At 43.7% G+C, this 13,596-nt stretch overlaps 1 long non-coding RNA gene across 1 annotated transcript; it reads right to left on the bottom strand.

Annotated features, from left to right (window-relative positions):
- Window positions 1–9,977: 9,977 nt before the first annotated feature.
- LOC145428780 (uncharacterized) lies at window positions 9,978–11,892 on the bottom strand. The gene is made up of 3 exons (XR_013909100.1): window positions 11,664–11,892; window positions 10,359–10,609; window positions 9,978–10,199 (listed from the first exon to the last, which is right to left on the bottom strand). It is a non-coding gene; the product is annotated as an uncharacterized LOC145428780 (long non-coding RNA).
- Window positions 11,893–13,596: the final 1,704 nt, after the last annotated feature.

Genomic DNA, 13,596 nt, shown 5'->3' with positions numbered 1-13,596 from the left:
TTCCTTTTTGATAATTTTATACTTAGTCCTGGATCAGGTGATCTAACTCAACCTTTGGTTATGTTGTTATTGGCCAGCGAAACTATTACAGAGAGACACGGCGCTCAGAGAGTCCCGAAGTCAAATCTGTGGGTGAGTTCTGTAAGACCAAAGATGGTCGTTTACTTCCAGATGATAAAAGAATAGATGGCCTCCTCTGGGTTGCTCCCCCAAGTCACCGAGTTCAGGCATGTTGTATAATGTTTTCAGGCGATGGGAAGGTGGAGCTAGAGGTGTATCAGGCCATCATGGTGGAGATTGGAGAAGGATCTTAGCTGGATGGTGATGCTTTGGATTTACTATCAAATCTAAATCTACGCCAATCCCCACCTGTGGTCATGAGCTCATGGTAGTAACTGAAAGAATGAGGTTGTGGATGCAAGCAGCCAAAATGAATTCCTCCGTAGGGTCGCTGGGTTCAGCCTTGGAGGTAGGATAACACGCCAGACATCTGGAAGAAGCTTGGAGTGGAGTTGCTTCTCCTTCACTTTGAGAAGAGCCAGCCATCTGATTAAAATGCTGCCTGGCACTTTGCCTTGGAGGTGCTCTGTCCCAAATGAGAGAAGAGAGATTATGTATCTTGTCTAACAGCAGTACCTCCTGAATCTCCAAGAGCGAGAAGATGGACGGATGGACGGATGAAACACTCTATAACACCAAAGTTTGGATAAAGTTAGAAAATATTTCAAGTACTTTTGTCTGATCAGATTTGATTGTACACATGCATTTATGTGGCCAGAAGCAGTTCAGGATGGTTGCAGAGTGGTGAAGCTTGTTTCTGGAAGGACTTTGTATTTTGTACTCAGGACTGAAAACATCTTCACTCCTCTCTTTTCATGCTCCATGTATTTATGTGCCACTTTTTTCTCCTCTCAGAAAATGTCTGGCTCTCCCTGAGCCTGGTTCTGCTGGAGGTCTCTTCATGTTTTTTTCCTCTCACTGGTTTCCAAGTGCTTCCTCCCAGGGTCACAGGTCATCATCTGACTGTTGAGGTTCTCTCTCATTGTAATTTATTTTTATTTTATTTTCCAATAGAAAACATTTTGAGATGATCTCAAACTCAGTCTGGTCCTCACTAAAAGGCCTAACCTAGCACACACACGCCAGGTATTCATATCTTGCTTTCCCTGCCCCCAACCCTTACCATGAAAAATGAATGCCTAACTCTAACCCTCAGCCCAACCATAACCATAACCTAATAACCTAGATAATAATAATAATAATAATAATAATAATAATAATAATAATAATAATAAGGATAATAAGGATAAAACGTTGAGCAAATAAATTAAATAAATTAAAGCAGCAGGATGGAAAAGCTTATGTGCGATAGGCTAATGTGAACAGGTGAGTTTTGATTCTGGACTTAAAAGAGGGAGGGAAGTGATGTCTCTTATCTCAGGAGGAAGGAGTTCCAAAGATGGGGGCAGAGCAGCAGAAAGCCCTGCGGCCCACGGTGGCTAGCCGGAGAGAAGGGATGGAAAGAGAAAGAGAAGAGGAGGATGTGAGACACCGAGAAGGGATGGTGATCTGGACCAGGTCAGAGAGGTATGAAGGAGAGAGATGATGAATAGCCTTCAATGTATACAAAAGTATCTTGAAATTGATGCGATATTTAACTGGAAGCCAATGAAGCTGCTGCAGAGCAGGGCTGATGTGGTGCATAGAAGGGGTCCTGGTGATGACACGAGCTGCAGAGTTCTGGACACGCTGAAGCTGATGGATAGATTTTTGACTAAGACCAAAAAGAAGAGAGTTGCAGTAACTGATCCAGGAAGTGACCAGGCTATGAACAGGAATGGCCGCGGCATGAGGGGAGAGAAAAGGACGATTAATGAATACACACACACACACACACACACACACAGATCCTACCTCTCCTCAGAGACACACACACACACACACACACACACACACACACACACACACACACACACACACTCACAGGTCCTGCCTCTCCTCAGAGACACACACACACACACACACACACACACACACACAGGTCCTGCCTCTCCTCAGAGACACACACACACACACACACACACACACACACACACACACACACACACACACACACACACACAGGTCCTGCCTCTCCTCAGAGACACACACACACACACACACACACACACACACACACACACACACACACACACACACACACACACAGGTCCTGCCTCTCCTCAGAGACACACACACACACACACACACACACACACACACACACACACACACACACACACACACACACACACACACACACAGGTCCTGCCTCTCCTCAGAGACACGTAGTAAAGTGTGTCTCTGTGCCATCAGCTGCTCCCACTGCAGGACAAAGAGTCATGAGTGTCTCACCGGAGTGCGAGCACCTTGTTCCCACATGGCCTCGGTCTGAAAGAGTCAAAAAGGCCCATTAAGAGCCTTTTTATCACTAAAATACAGGAGCCATTAAATGGACCTGCAACAGATGATTGCAGCTCTAGATTAGATTCAGAGGCAATTAACTTCTTAATAAAAACGGCTGAATTAAGCACACGCTGCTGTACAGTAATGGGATCTGGAAAAGTATGAAAGTACACTCAGAAAAAGTTTATAAATGTAGTCAGATGGGGGTCCTCCACGGGGGTCTGTGCACTGAACCTTTAAGCTTCTCTCACTTCTTTAACCAACCTGGTGATTTTCTTCCTGTCTCCACCAATCCGAGAGGGATACACACCAACACACTGTGCACTGATTATACCTCCTGGCTGAAGCTAACCTCAGGTAGATGCTGAAACCCTGGTAAAACTCGCTTGACTGGTTAGGCAGCTGTTTATGTGTTACCTTTGATTTAATCCTGGTTATGATTTGGTTTTATAAAGTGGATAAACAGTCACACTGCTTAGCATGTGCAGGGAGAAAAAGCATGAAAAATGAGGTGTTTGCTTCAATTGGTTTAACTTTCTGGTTTGTTGTCTACAGTTTGGTTCTTAACTGCAGAAAGTAGCAAAAACGATTAAACGCTTGAACGACTGCTCGGGAGGTGTGATCCCAAAGTACAGATGAAAAGTGTAAAATACAAACCCGAACCCTTGATTTAACTCTACTTACATCATCTACTGGTGCACCTCTGAGCTGTGTTTGCTGTAGCTGCTGTTTTTAGGTCTCTCAGATCTCACAGTCAGCTGTTATCTGTGCGTCTGCGCTGGCTGCTGGATCTCCAGCATGTCTAACATGTACCACAGCTCAGGCTTGAACACACTCCTTCTGATGCCTCAGGATGTCACGGTGGGACTCTGAGGACTTCACAACCTGATGAATGTTGGAAATAACGGCCAGTATCCTCCCAGTCTCACTCCTCACCTGTCCGGCTGTCTGCAGAATGAGGCCTCTTCAAATCAGCACTGCTCCAGATGTATCCATCCACCAGATGTATTTTTAAACTGTTGAGTCTGTATAGTATCATTGAGAGTGAGAGCCCTCAGTCATCTTAAACACTCAAGCCCCGCCCATCCACTGCTCAAACCTTCTGTTTTTAGGTGGCAGCCAATAAGAACAGAGCTGGCTTACAGAGAGAATAACTAAAAGCTTGCTGAAGACAGAGAACGGAGTGAATAGTTTGTTTTTGTTTTCAACCACGAGTCATGCAAAACCTATGCAGTTGAAAAATATGGAGCTGGAAATCAGCATTTATTGTTCCTGCTCACCAAAATTTTCTTGGGCCACTATTTGGATTTTAATTTGTTCAAACCGTAATGAGCATTTGTTCAGATTAGCTGAGCTAATCTTTCCATGTTCCATCTGGGCTGCAAGTAGCTCTGGTTGGAAATTGGTGCTGCACGTAATAGTTGTGAGTAATATGATTGACCGGTGGCACTGCACACAAACTCCCATAGCTGACTGTAGGTGCCAAACCTGGTGCAACAGGATTAAAATGCAACTTGTCAGAATTCAAAAATACCACGCTGAAGGACTTTCCAGAAGTCTGCATTACTCACCTTCAATTGCCTCAGGAAAGGAATCCAGCTTAAACACTCTGGAGCAGCCAAAAGGAGCTTCGTCTTCATCTCTGCAGTATGTAAGAACATCTTAGTATAATACTGTGGTAAATAATTTTATTTAAAACCGTGCTAAGAGTATAAAATGAAAACAAAAAAAATTAGAAAAAATAACCTAGAAATAGCCTACAGGCTTACTGTAAATGCAAAAACCTGCAGTTCCTCTGATGTCCAGCAGAGGCTCCAGCCATGAGTCGGCCCCCCACAAACACACATGTTAAAATGTGCAGCAGAAATGTATGGAAGCCCGTTTCTGCCAATAATAAAAAAAAGGTATCCATAACTCGAAATTTCAACTTATTAACTCAAAATTTTGAGGAAAGTAAGTCAACATTTTGAGTTACTTTTCAATAAAGGTGTGGCCTCTTTGACTGACAGGTGGATGGTGACACAGGTGACTGTAGCAGCTAGCTGTGTGCTAGGCTTCAACTCAGCTAACTGGAGTCCCTGAACAGATTTTAATGAAATAATCCGACTTGTTGCGCCGTAGTGCTTGTTTAATAAGTCTGTGCTGTATAATGCATCTGTAGAGTTTACGAATGCACATTCCTGCCTTAAACTGATGCTTTAGCGCTCCACCATCTTCAAATATATGTACTTCATCACGGTGACTTCAAAATATGAAGTTCAGACACCAACAACTGTCCCATGTAACTTATACTGAGGACTGCATTAAGCACAGAGCGGCATTTATTTGCATGCACCCTGGTCTGTGCTGAGTTGTGCACTGAATGCAGGGAGCTGCGGCCTGTCACAGTGGACTGTGCATAAGCAGCCAACGATTGGCGGATGTACTGGAGATGAAACGCGTCCAAGGCTGCTGGCCTGCGAAGGCTAAACGAGGCAACAAGGGGGAGTCCAAACGAGAGGAGAGGAACAGGGTGTGTGAGTGTGGTGGCGGAGCGGCTCTCCTGCTAAGACGGCCTGATTTCCTGAGCGTTTATATGGTGGGGCTAAAACAACAACAGGAATGACACGTTATGACCAATTCCACCTCGCTCTCTCTTTCTGTTTCTCTTTAACGCTCCCCATCCTCCTCCCGCCTTCAGCCCCTGGCTCTTCCTTCCTCCACCCCCCTGGCTAATGTTACCGCTAACACCTCCTGACGCAGGACAGGGTACCAGCCTGCTGTACAAACTGATGATCTAAGCGCCACAGCTGCTCCAGCTGTGCGTTGAAGGCCAACTCTGCATGTGTGTGCGTGGGCACGAGCACGGCACGGCGTGTCGCGCGTCTGTGTGCGCACACGTTGTCTTTGCGAGTGTTCGCGAAACACGATACGCTTGCTGCTGCTGAGTGAGGCGGTGACGTTCAGCGTGCAGCACCGAAGCAGAAACTTTAGATGTCATGTTTACATTTGAACAACTAAAAACACAACTTTCCATGTGAGACACAAAATTAAATATGTGATCACAGAAAGAATTAATATTACATGTCATGAAAGAAAGTAAGATAACACACTTCTATTTTATCGATATAGCACCAATCGTAACGTAAGTTCCACTGAGTGAGGTCAAGACCTTTAAAATATGGAGAAAAATCCAGGCAGAGCACTCCAACAAACACGATCACCAGAGAATTAGGTGGCTGAAGATGCAGAAAATGCACAAATATGTTTTTATGCTTGGTTCCAATTGGCTGATTTACACTTTGATCCAGCCACAAACGTTTGGCTCATTAGGCTGTGGGTCAGACCTGAATGCACTCAGTAAGCTGTAACTTTTAAATGTGCAGCCATCACAGTGCAAATAAATGGCAGCCGTGGAAGCACACTGAGTGGAAATAAATGATATTATTATCATCTTTATGTATGTTTGTCACCCAATGGCCACTTATGTGAGTGCTCCAGAGCCTGAAGCAGAAAGATAAAAAAATGGACGCTGCATCCTCAAGACTAAAAAGGCTTGTTATCAGCTCTCAGTTTAAAGCCTGCCTCTCTGATTGTATGGGGGGGGGGGGGGGGGGGGGGGGGGGGGCTATTTCAGCAGGACAGTGTCAAATAAATGAAAGTAAGTAATTAAAAAAATGGGGAAATACAAATTAGTGTCTGAAAATGTGTCAGCTGTCATCCTAATCTTTTTGCAGAGTATGTTTAAATGGAAACACTTCTATAATGAGTTTAAACAAAGACCAACAAAGTACCAAAGGTTTAATTTGGGTCAGATTTAACAGAGGAACAAATCTAATTCACAGCCGTGGGCCTGTGTTAGGCTGTCCCCTCTCTATCTTTGGTAATTCCACACCGGTGGAAACCCAAACAAAACACGCATTAAGAGGCTCTAATGCCTGTGTCTCAGTCTCACGGTCCATGTCGCCCGCAAAATGACGTGAAGAAATATTGTTTAAAATTTTTATTCAAAAAATTATTTAATATGAAGGCAATATGAGCAGTGTTACAGGCATCGCCCTATACCCGTTATGTGCAAAAAAAGGAGAGTTGAAAAGTAGGAGCTGTCACGGAGCAGAAACGGGAGCTGGAAGCATGTAAATATAATAATAACCACTGCAGCCAAACAGAGAGCCTGACGAGCCCAGCTGTAAGTAAGCTGTTAAGACTCGACTGTACACTGTGTTCGTGTTTTCCTCTGAAACAATAAGTTCTGTTGCAGCAGCCTTTCAACGCCTCTCTCTGTCTCTCACTAGCAAAGTTGACCCAGACAACAAAGTAAAGCTAGTTTTCAGCTACGAGCCCGACACGAACCCGACGTATCAGCCAGAGGTCCCTTTACTACGGTTCGGAGCCGCGAACCTGTTTTATATACGAGGTCGCTGCAAAAAGTGCAGCCTTACCTAATGTCCACCTACTGTTACTCATTTATATTAAGATTTAAACATCTGGTTGGTGTTGGTGTGGAGAGTAACCTTCAGTAATAGTAATGAATCACACAGCAATAGGACATTCATGTAGTTGTAAAAAGCATGATAATATATTAAGTAATCCAAAGTATTCAGAATACGTTACAAAATACATTTTGGGGCATGTAATCTGTAATCTGTAGTAGAATACAAAAGTAACCTCCCCAACACTGAGTATATATAATATAAAAGTGTACATTTACAACATGATGGCTGCTGTAAAGCCTGTGCCGTCAGATTCTCACCTGTATGAGGCTGATCACATGCCAGTGATGCCCAGCTGAGGATTTTGTTCATAGAAACGACACCGTCCAGCATGTGTTGCCTCCTGTGTGATCTACCCAGGTAACTCCCTCAACTAAACCAGAGGGAATACTTCCAGAAGTGGGAAAGTGTCTGAAGTGGACAACTTTATTATACCGTGTAAGACAAGACGAGCCTGAATCTTCCTCCACCGTCCAAAGTTCATGTCTAAAAATACAGCTTTAGGGCTTTGAAACAGATGATAGAGATAAATCACGAGATCAAAGAGGAGCGTTGAACTTCTGTGCAGACGTCTGCAGGTGTGTCCGCTTCATTCAGAGCAGCTGGTGGTGACCACAGTTTTTAACGATTAGCACACGTATCAAGAACATAAACACATGAGAAAACATCAAACTAATGAGAAGAACTTCATTGTCTTTTTGTTTGTCTTTGTTTCGTTTGGCTCACGTCCTATTGGCCAAGATGGAGGGGTGGGGCTTATAACTTGTACTGCATCCAGCCACCAGGAGGCGATCCACAGACTTGACTTCTTGGCGGCTGTCACCTCGTTCCTCTCGCAGTCTGTGGTCAGACCCTTCGTGCCCTCTGCTTGACACTTTTTGTCATAAAACTTATAAAACCTGTTTCATATAATCACAACAGACCAGAGGTGAACTACGACCTGCAGGCTTGGCGGTCAGCCATCCAGTCCAAATCAGGGATATAATCAGCTCTTTATATCATGTATTTCATAACTCCTTTAACCCCAGCTGCAGCCGCTCTGATATTTTATCCTCTGCGAGCACTTACTTAGGAAAACATCATCCAGAGGAAACAGTAGAAGGGTTGGAGCAGCAGACAGGTAAAGACGGTAATGTGCCGACAGTCAGGTTTGGAAACGCTTCCATGTGTATAATGAGAGAGAGAGAGAGAGATGTGGCCTTGAGGTGAAGGAATAATCCAGAGGAGTGAAAAGGCAATGAAGTTAAGTTCTAGGTTTCATTAAAGTGTTTCCTGGCAAAGCAGAGCGTGTGTGTCAAACCTCCCTAAAACATCAGACTACAGTATTTCTACTGTATTCCTGTGTGTGTGTTTCAGCTCACACGCACACACACAGGAAGGAGAACTGTTTGAAAGTTTGCATGTATGTGCTGCTAACAGCTGTGAAAAAATACTGCAGGCCTAAGCAAAAGTACCAGCATGACTGCGTAGCATGTAAAAATACTGTGTCCGCCTTTAAGCAAAGGGACACATTTTCTCACTAAAAGTTAGAAGCTCTGTTCATTTCCAGACCCATATTTTTTATTCTTGGCCTCTAATAAAGTCACTTTCTTTGGATTGGCCAACTTCAGTGAGCCTGCTGAGGGGCAGCACCCAGCAGTACAAGTGTGCGGTAGTATGAAGCTAAACTGGACTCAGAAGCATCTCACACATTCATTCATTCAGAAGATTTCCAATATTCCTCCATGAGGTTCCTGGATGTTCCTGGGCCCATAGAGTAAAGATGGACTCGATTTTCATCAAAGGCAGAAAGGTCAAACAGAATCAAGAATCAAGTCTGCAGGTATTTATCTGAGTCACGGGAAAGAATCTGACACTAGCAATGGGAATCAAACAGTTGTGTTCCTCGTTCATGCTCGTCTGTAACTTTGCCTTTTTTGTTCCCAGTTTCTTCAGATCCATCTCCTCTTGTCCCACTCTGCAACGCTGGTTCTGTTTGGTGCAACTAAATCAATCAGTCTACAAACCAAAGGTTTCCTAATCACCTCCGTCTGTGGCCGGCCCTCCTGCCCATCGTGGCTCTCTTGGATCTCTCCTCCCTCTGGATCTCTTGGACTATCTCCTCTCACATGTCCTTCCTCTGGACACTCATGGCCACCCCCTCCTGTGCTGACCTGTTTTCACCTACAAATAAGCGCACCCCGCTCTGCAATGCTTACTCGCCTTTAGCCAATCTCTTGTTTTCCTGCCCAGTAACGCCTCTCTCCTCAGAAACACAACAGTTTAGGCCAAAATAAATTTTCATGTTTTCAAAACTTTATTCACAACACGTTAGCTTTCACATGTCAAACAGGTCAGCCGTGCAGGAATGAGGAGAATTAGCATCAGATTGTAGAGCCCATTGAACATTTTTTCATTTCCGAATTCTAAAAAGGAACTTTTCAGAAGTTTGTCTTGGCCTTGGCTTTATTTGATGCCTTTCGTGTACGGGACACAATGCCAGCTGTTGATTAGAGTGGAATAACCAGAATGGTAAAAGCAGAGCGGGGACCTGGACTTCCTGCTGGATTGAGGTGAAAGTCATGAACAAAACGTAGCTTGTCATCACCCGAGATCGCCTCTGGTCTCGCATAAAACAAAGAACGTCTTCTGGGCCTGAGGTAGTGAAAGGCCTGGCTTCTGATCTCGTGATGTTGCACTCATTCATTACCACTTACATCATGAGAGTCGTGACATTTTTCCAGCTCCTGCAAACATCATCAGCAGAAAGGATCGAGTGCTACTTTCTGCACGGCAATAAATTCAGAAGCCTTGCCAAGTGACGATCTTTGGGTAGATGTTTTTCTTCTATTCTCAGCTCTCCAGAAAACTGCTGCTAAACAGACACAAGAGTGAAAGATTATAGTTGTAAATCAGCATTTCCTTCACTGAAGTAATCTGCAATCAGATAGAAAGTGAAGAGTCTGAGTTATCCACAATAGAGACTTTCATAGAGTTCTACAACAACATGCCCCAAACCAGTCAAAAAAGCACCAATGTGACGGTAAAAACAGAAAAGAACAGAAACAGGATATGGGAAACTTTCTTGGCGTGCCGTTAAAGTTTGGGGCCTTTCTCTTCAGCTAACACTGTGGCCTACTCTGCTGTACTTCTGCAGAGCTGTGATTTTGACCATGGATGAGCCTGAAATGCTTTGGCTCCTTGTTTCACTTTGTTCCAGCGCTTTGCTTTCTTTTGTTCAGCTTTTTCAGAACTTCTGGTGTAGCCCGAGGATCTTGAGCCCAAAACTTCTTTCCATATTCACTGTTTACAAATACATAAAAAGCTCATTAAAAACTAACCTGGCGTTATAGAATGAATACATGTGCCCAAACTGCATTTTGGGAAATCTGTTTCTTTGTTTGCTTTCCGCTGTCTGTTCCCCGTTCTGCTTACAACCATGAAAGCCTCAGTCATACTAACCTTTCTTTTTGAGTCACGGGGGTTCAGCCCAACCATCACGCTTTAAAGAGTATCATCCAGGAGACCGAGACGGCCCCTCGCTCTATTTCATTTATATAAATGGGTAATAGACAAACAAAGAAAACAGAGAAAACCCTAACAATCATATGAACCCCTTTGAACAAGCGCTTTGGCAACAGTGGGAAGGAAGAAATCTCCATGCTCAGGGCAGCCATCCTGTGATTGGTTGGGGGCGAGGAGAGGAAGACATGCTGTGGAAGAGAGCCAGAGATTAATAACAACTAATGATTAAATGCAGAGAGGTGTATAAACACATAGTGAGTGAAAAAAGCGAGTGAAGAAGAAGCACTCAGTGCATCATGGGAATCCCCAGCAGCTTCGATCTACAGCAGTGTGACTAAGGGAGGACTCAGGATCACCTGATCCAGCCTAACTATTTAAGAAATAAACCTGAGGCTGCCATCCCACACACACCAACTGTATGATCTCTTAGTATTTACATATAAACACAGAGCAAAGATGACAACCAGCACATGAACTGAAACCAGCTGACCGAGTGCAGGAGGATGAGCGGGATCGAACTGAACTGCTGGGAGAACTCCGGTTCTCTATAACAACCAGTTCTTGATTCCCATCCCTACCTGATAATGACATAAGACAGCTGGGTCATGGTTAATTACTGCCATTATGTGATGACATCAAACAATAATACTCATTATTTAATGTTGAAACGTCTCTGATAATTCCCATGATCCTCAGCTGTACAAATGTTGGCATGGTTACATCCCAAAGGAATATGGCGAACATCAGCATGTTAGCTTCATCACATGCAGATGTTAGTATTCAGCCCAAAGCTGCTCTGTAATGGAACACAGCTTCACAGCGCTACCAGCACGAGCCACAGTGACAGTCAGAGCTCAGTGATACGCTGTGGTGTCCCCGAAAACTGTGTGGGGACAGTTTATGACGTGTCTGTGACTGAAGACGTTGCGGTTGTGGGTGTTTGACCCAGTATTTTGAGTTTGTGGAGTCTTGAATCTTGTTTTCTTGTCACTCGCGGTGCAGATTTATTTTAGGTTGTTTAATTCCTTTTGCATCTGTCTCTCTGTCCCTCGTTCTCTGTGCTCGTCTTCCTCGTCTCTGTGCCCTCACTGTGTTCCCTCTGTCCAGTCAGTCTCGTCTCAGTGTTTGCTTCCCTGTCCTGTGTGTCTGGTCCATCTGCTTCCTGTTTTATTTTGGTAGTCTTTGTCTTGTGTTCTGTTTTGCTTCCTCTGTCCTGTTAATCAGTTCCAGCCGTGTACCCACCTGTTGCCCATTCTCTCGTTATCCTGTGTGGATTAAGTCCTGAGTCTCCCTCTGCTCATTCTCCTATTGTCACCGTTTGCTGTGTCCGTGCTTATTTCCAGTTGTCAGTTACATAGTTATAAGTCCGAGTTTCCAGTTCGTCTTTTGTTTGTTTCTTTGAATTTTCCAGTGTTCTGCCACACAGCGTCACGTGACAGAAGATAAAACTGAAACAAACTGAACATTTGACAAACTGATCAATAGGTGCACGTGATCATTAGAAAGGATTAAAGGCACAGAGCGTGCACTGTGTGAATGTGTTGGTCACTATGCTGAGGCTTGTAGTAAGAAGTGTTTTGAGTGCACAGTTAAGCAAATGTTGAAAAATGCTATAAAAGTATGATTCACCATTTTCATACGAACAACGCGTCTCTAAGGCTGCGTCCACACGTACACGGGTATTTTTGAAAACGGAGATTTTCCGTTTTCGTTTTAAAAAATAATCCCGTCCACACGTAAAGGCAGAAATAAAGGAAAACGCTGCTAAGAACATGCCAAAGCAGCAGGTGGCGCTAGATTCCTAACCGTGCAGAAATTTGGCCAATCAGAAGTCTAGAAGCCTCGGTTGGAAATAGTAAACAAAGCTGGGGCATAGAAGCAGAACAGAGTCGTATGTGTGGAGGGACAGTAACTGTGTGTGTATATGTAAGCATTTAAACACTGCAGAGAGTACAATTAACAGTATTGTGGAAATTCGTTTCACCGAAACAATAACGTGGCGCACAGTGTGACGTCAAAAAAGGCGCACACCTTTGACGCTGCGTTTTCTCCGTTTTCTCCGTTTTCCTCGTCCACACGTAAATGCAAAAACGGAGTTTTCAAAAATATCCACCCTGGCAGGCGTTTTTAAAAGTGAACGCTGTTTACGTGTGGATGAAAGGTGCAAACACATAGAAAAATCTGCGTTTGCAAAAATACCCGGGTACGTATGGACGTAGCCTAAATAAGAAGAAAAACACTATGAGGCTAAAAGACCTTTGAGTGATTACAGGATGTCTTCATTGTTAACTTTCTGATAATAATTTTCCCGATTTTTGTTTTGTTTTTCTCATTTTTGAAAACGTCATTTTGCTTTAGAAGGAGGTGGGACGCAGACATGTGGGTAAAAAAGGATCACAGAGAACTCCAGTTTCAACTGGACTACAGTGATTTCATGTGAAGCGCTCACACTTTGCCTTTCATTCACACACTCGCACACCGATTGCTGCCAGCTGTGCAGTACCAGCCAAGCCATGGGGAGCATTTGGACTCCAGCTTCTTGCTGAAGAATAAATGTGGATAGAAACATCATACTCCCCTACAGCATCCTGCTACATGGACACACTATGAGACAAGAGGCTTCTGGGTTACTTCTGTTTGCAGCTGCCTTTCTCTATTATTTCTGTCATTCTGCATCTATTTGTCTTCATTTTATGTCAGTTTTTCAAACACTTGATCTTTCTGGTTGTTTCATATCTTTGTATTTATTTAGTATAATTTTTGTTCATTTAACATCTTTTTCAATGCCATATATTTGACCTTATTTGTAGTTTTTCTTTTATATCTTTTCGCAGCTGTTTAGCTTTTGCCTCTGCAGACTTGTTGCCTCGACCAGCTACTTTTCTAGTTGGCATCCTTATCAAACTCCCTACTGAGGAAATAAATAAGAAAATAATAATTACAAAATCTTGCCAAATCTCAGCACTCTTACAGAAAAAATAACTATCGGCTCAAAAGAAAACCAAGCAGTAAAACCGAGGGAGCAGTTAAACAAAAGCAGCATTGCAAAGTATTGTTACATCACCCAAAGAATCTGAGTGAAGCATTTTCAAGTTTACAGACACATATAAAGCCAGAACAGTTGCAGATATGGAGCGGTGTTCTTGTGGGTTTTCAATGCATCTTGGGTGTGCCA

This window comes from Astatotilapia calliptera, chromosome 5, assembly GCF_964374335.1.
Source record: "Astatotilapia calliptera chromosome 5, fAstCal68.1, whole genome shotgun sequence".
Classification (NCBI taxonomy): domain Eukaryota; kingdom Metazoa; phylum Chordata; class Actinopteri; order Cichliformes; family Cichlidae; genus Astatotilapia; species Astatotilapia calliptera.
The sequence above is the reverse complement of the archived record's forward strand: the minus strand, read 5'-3'. Positions and strand labels throughout refer to the sequence as shown.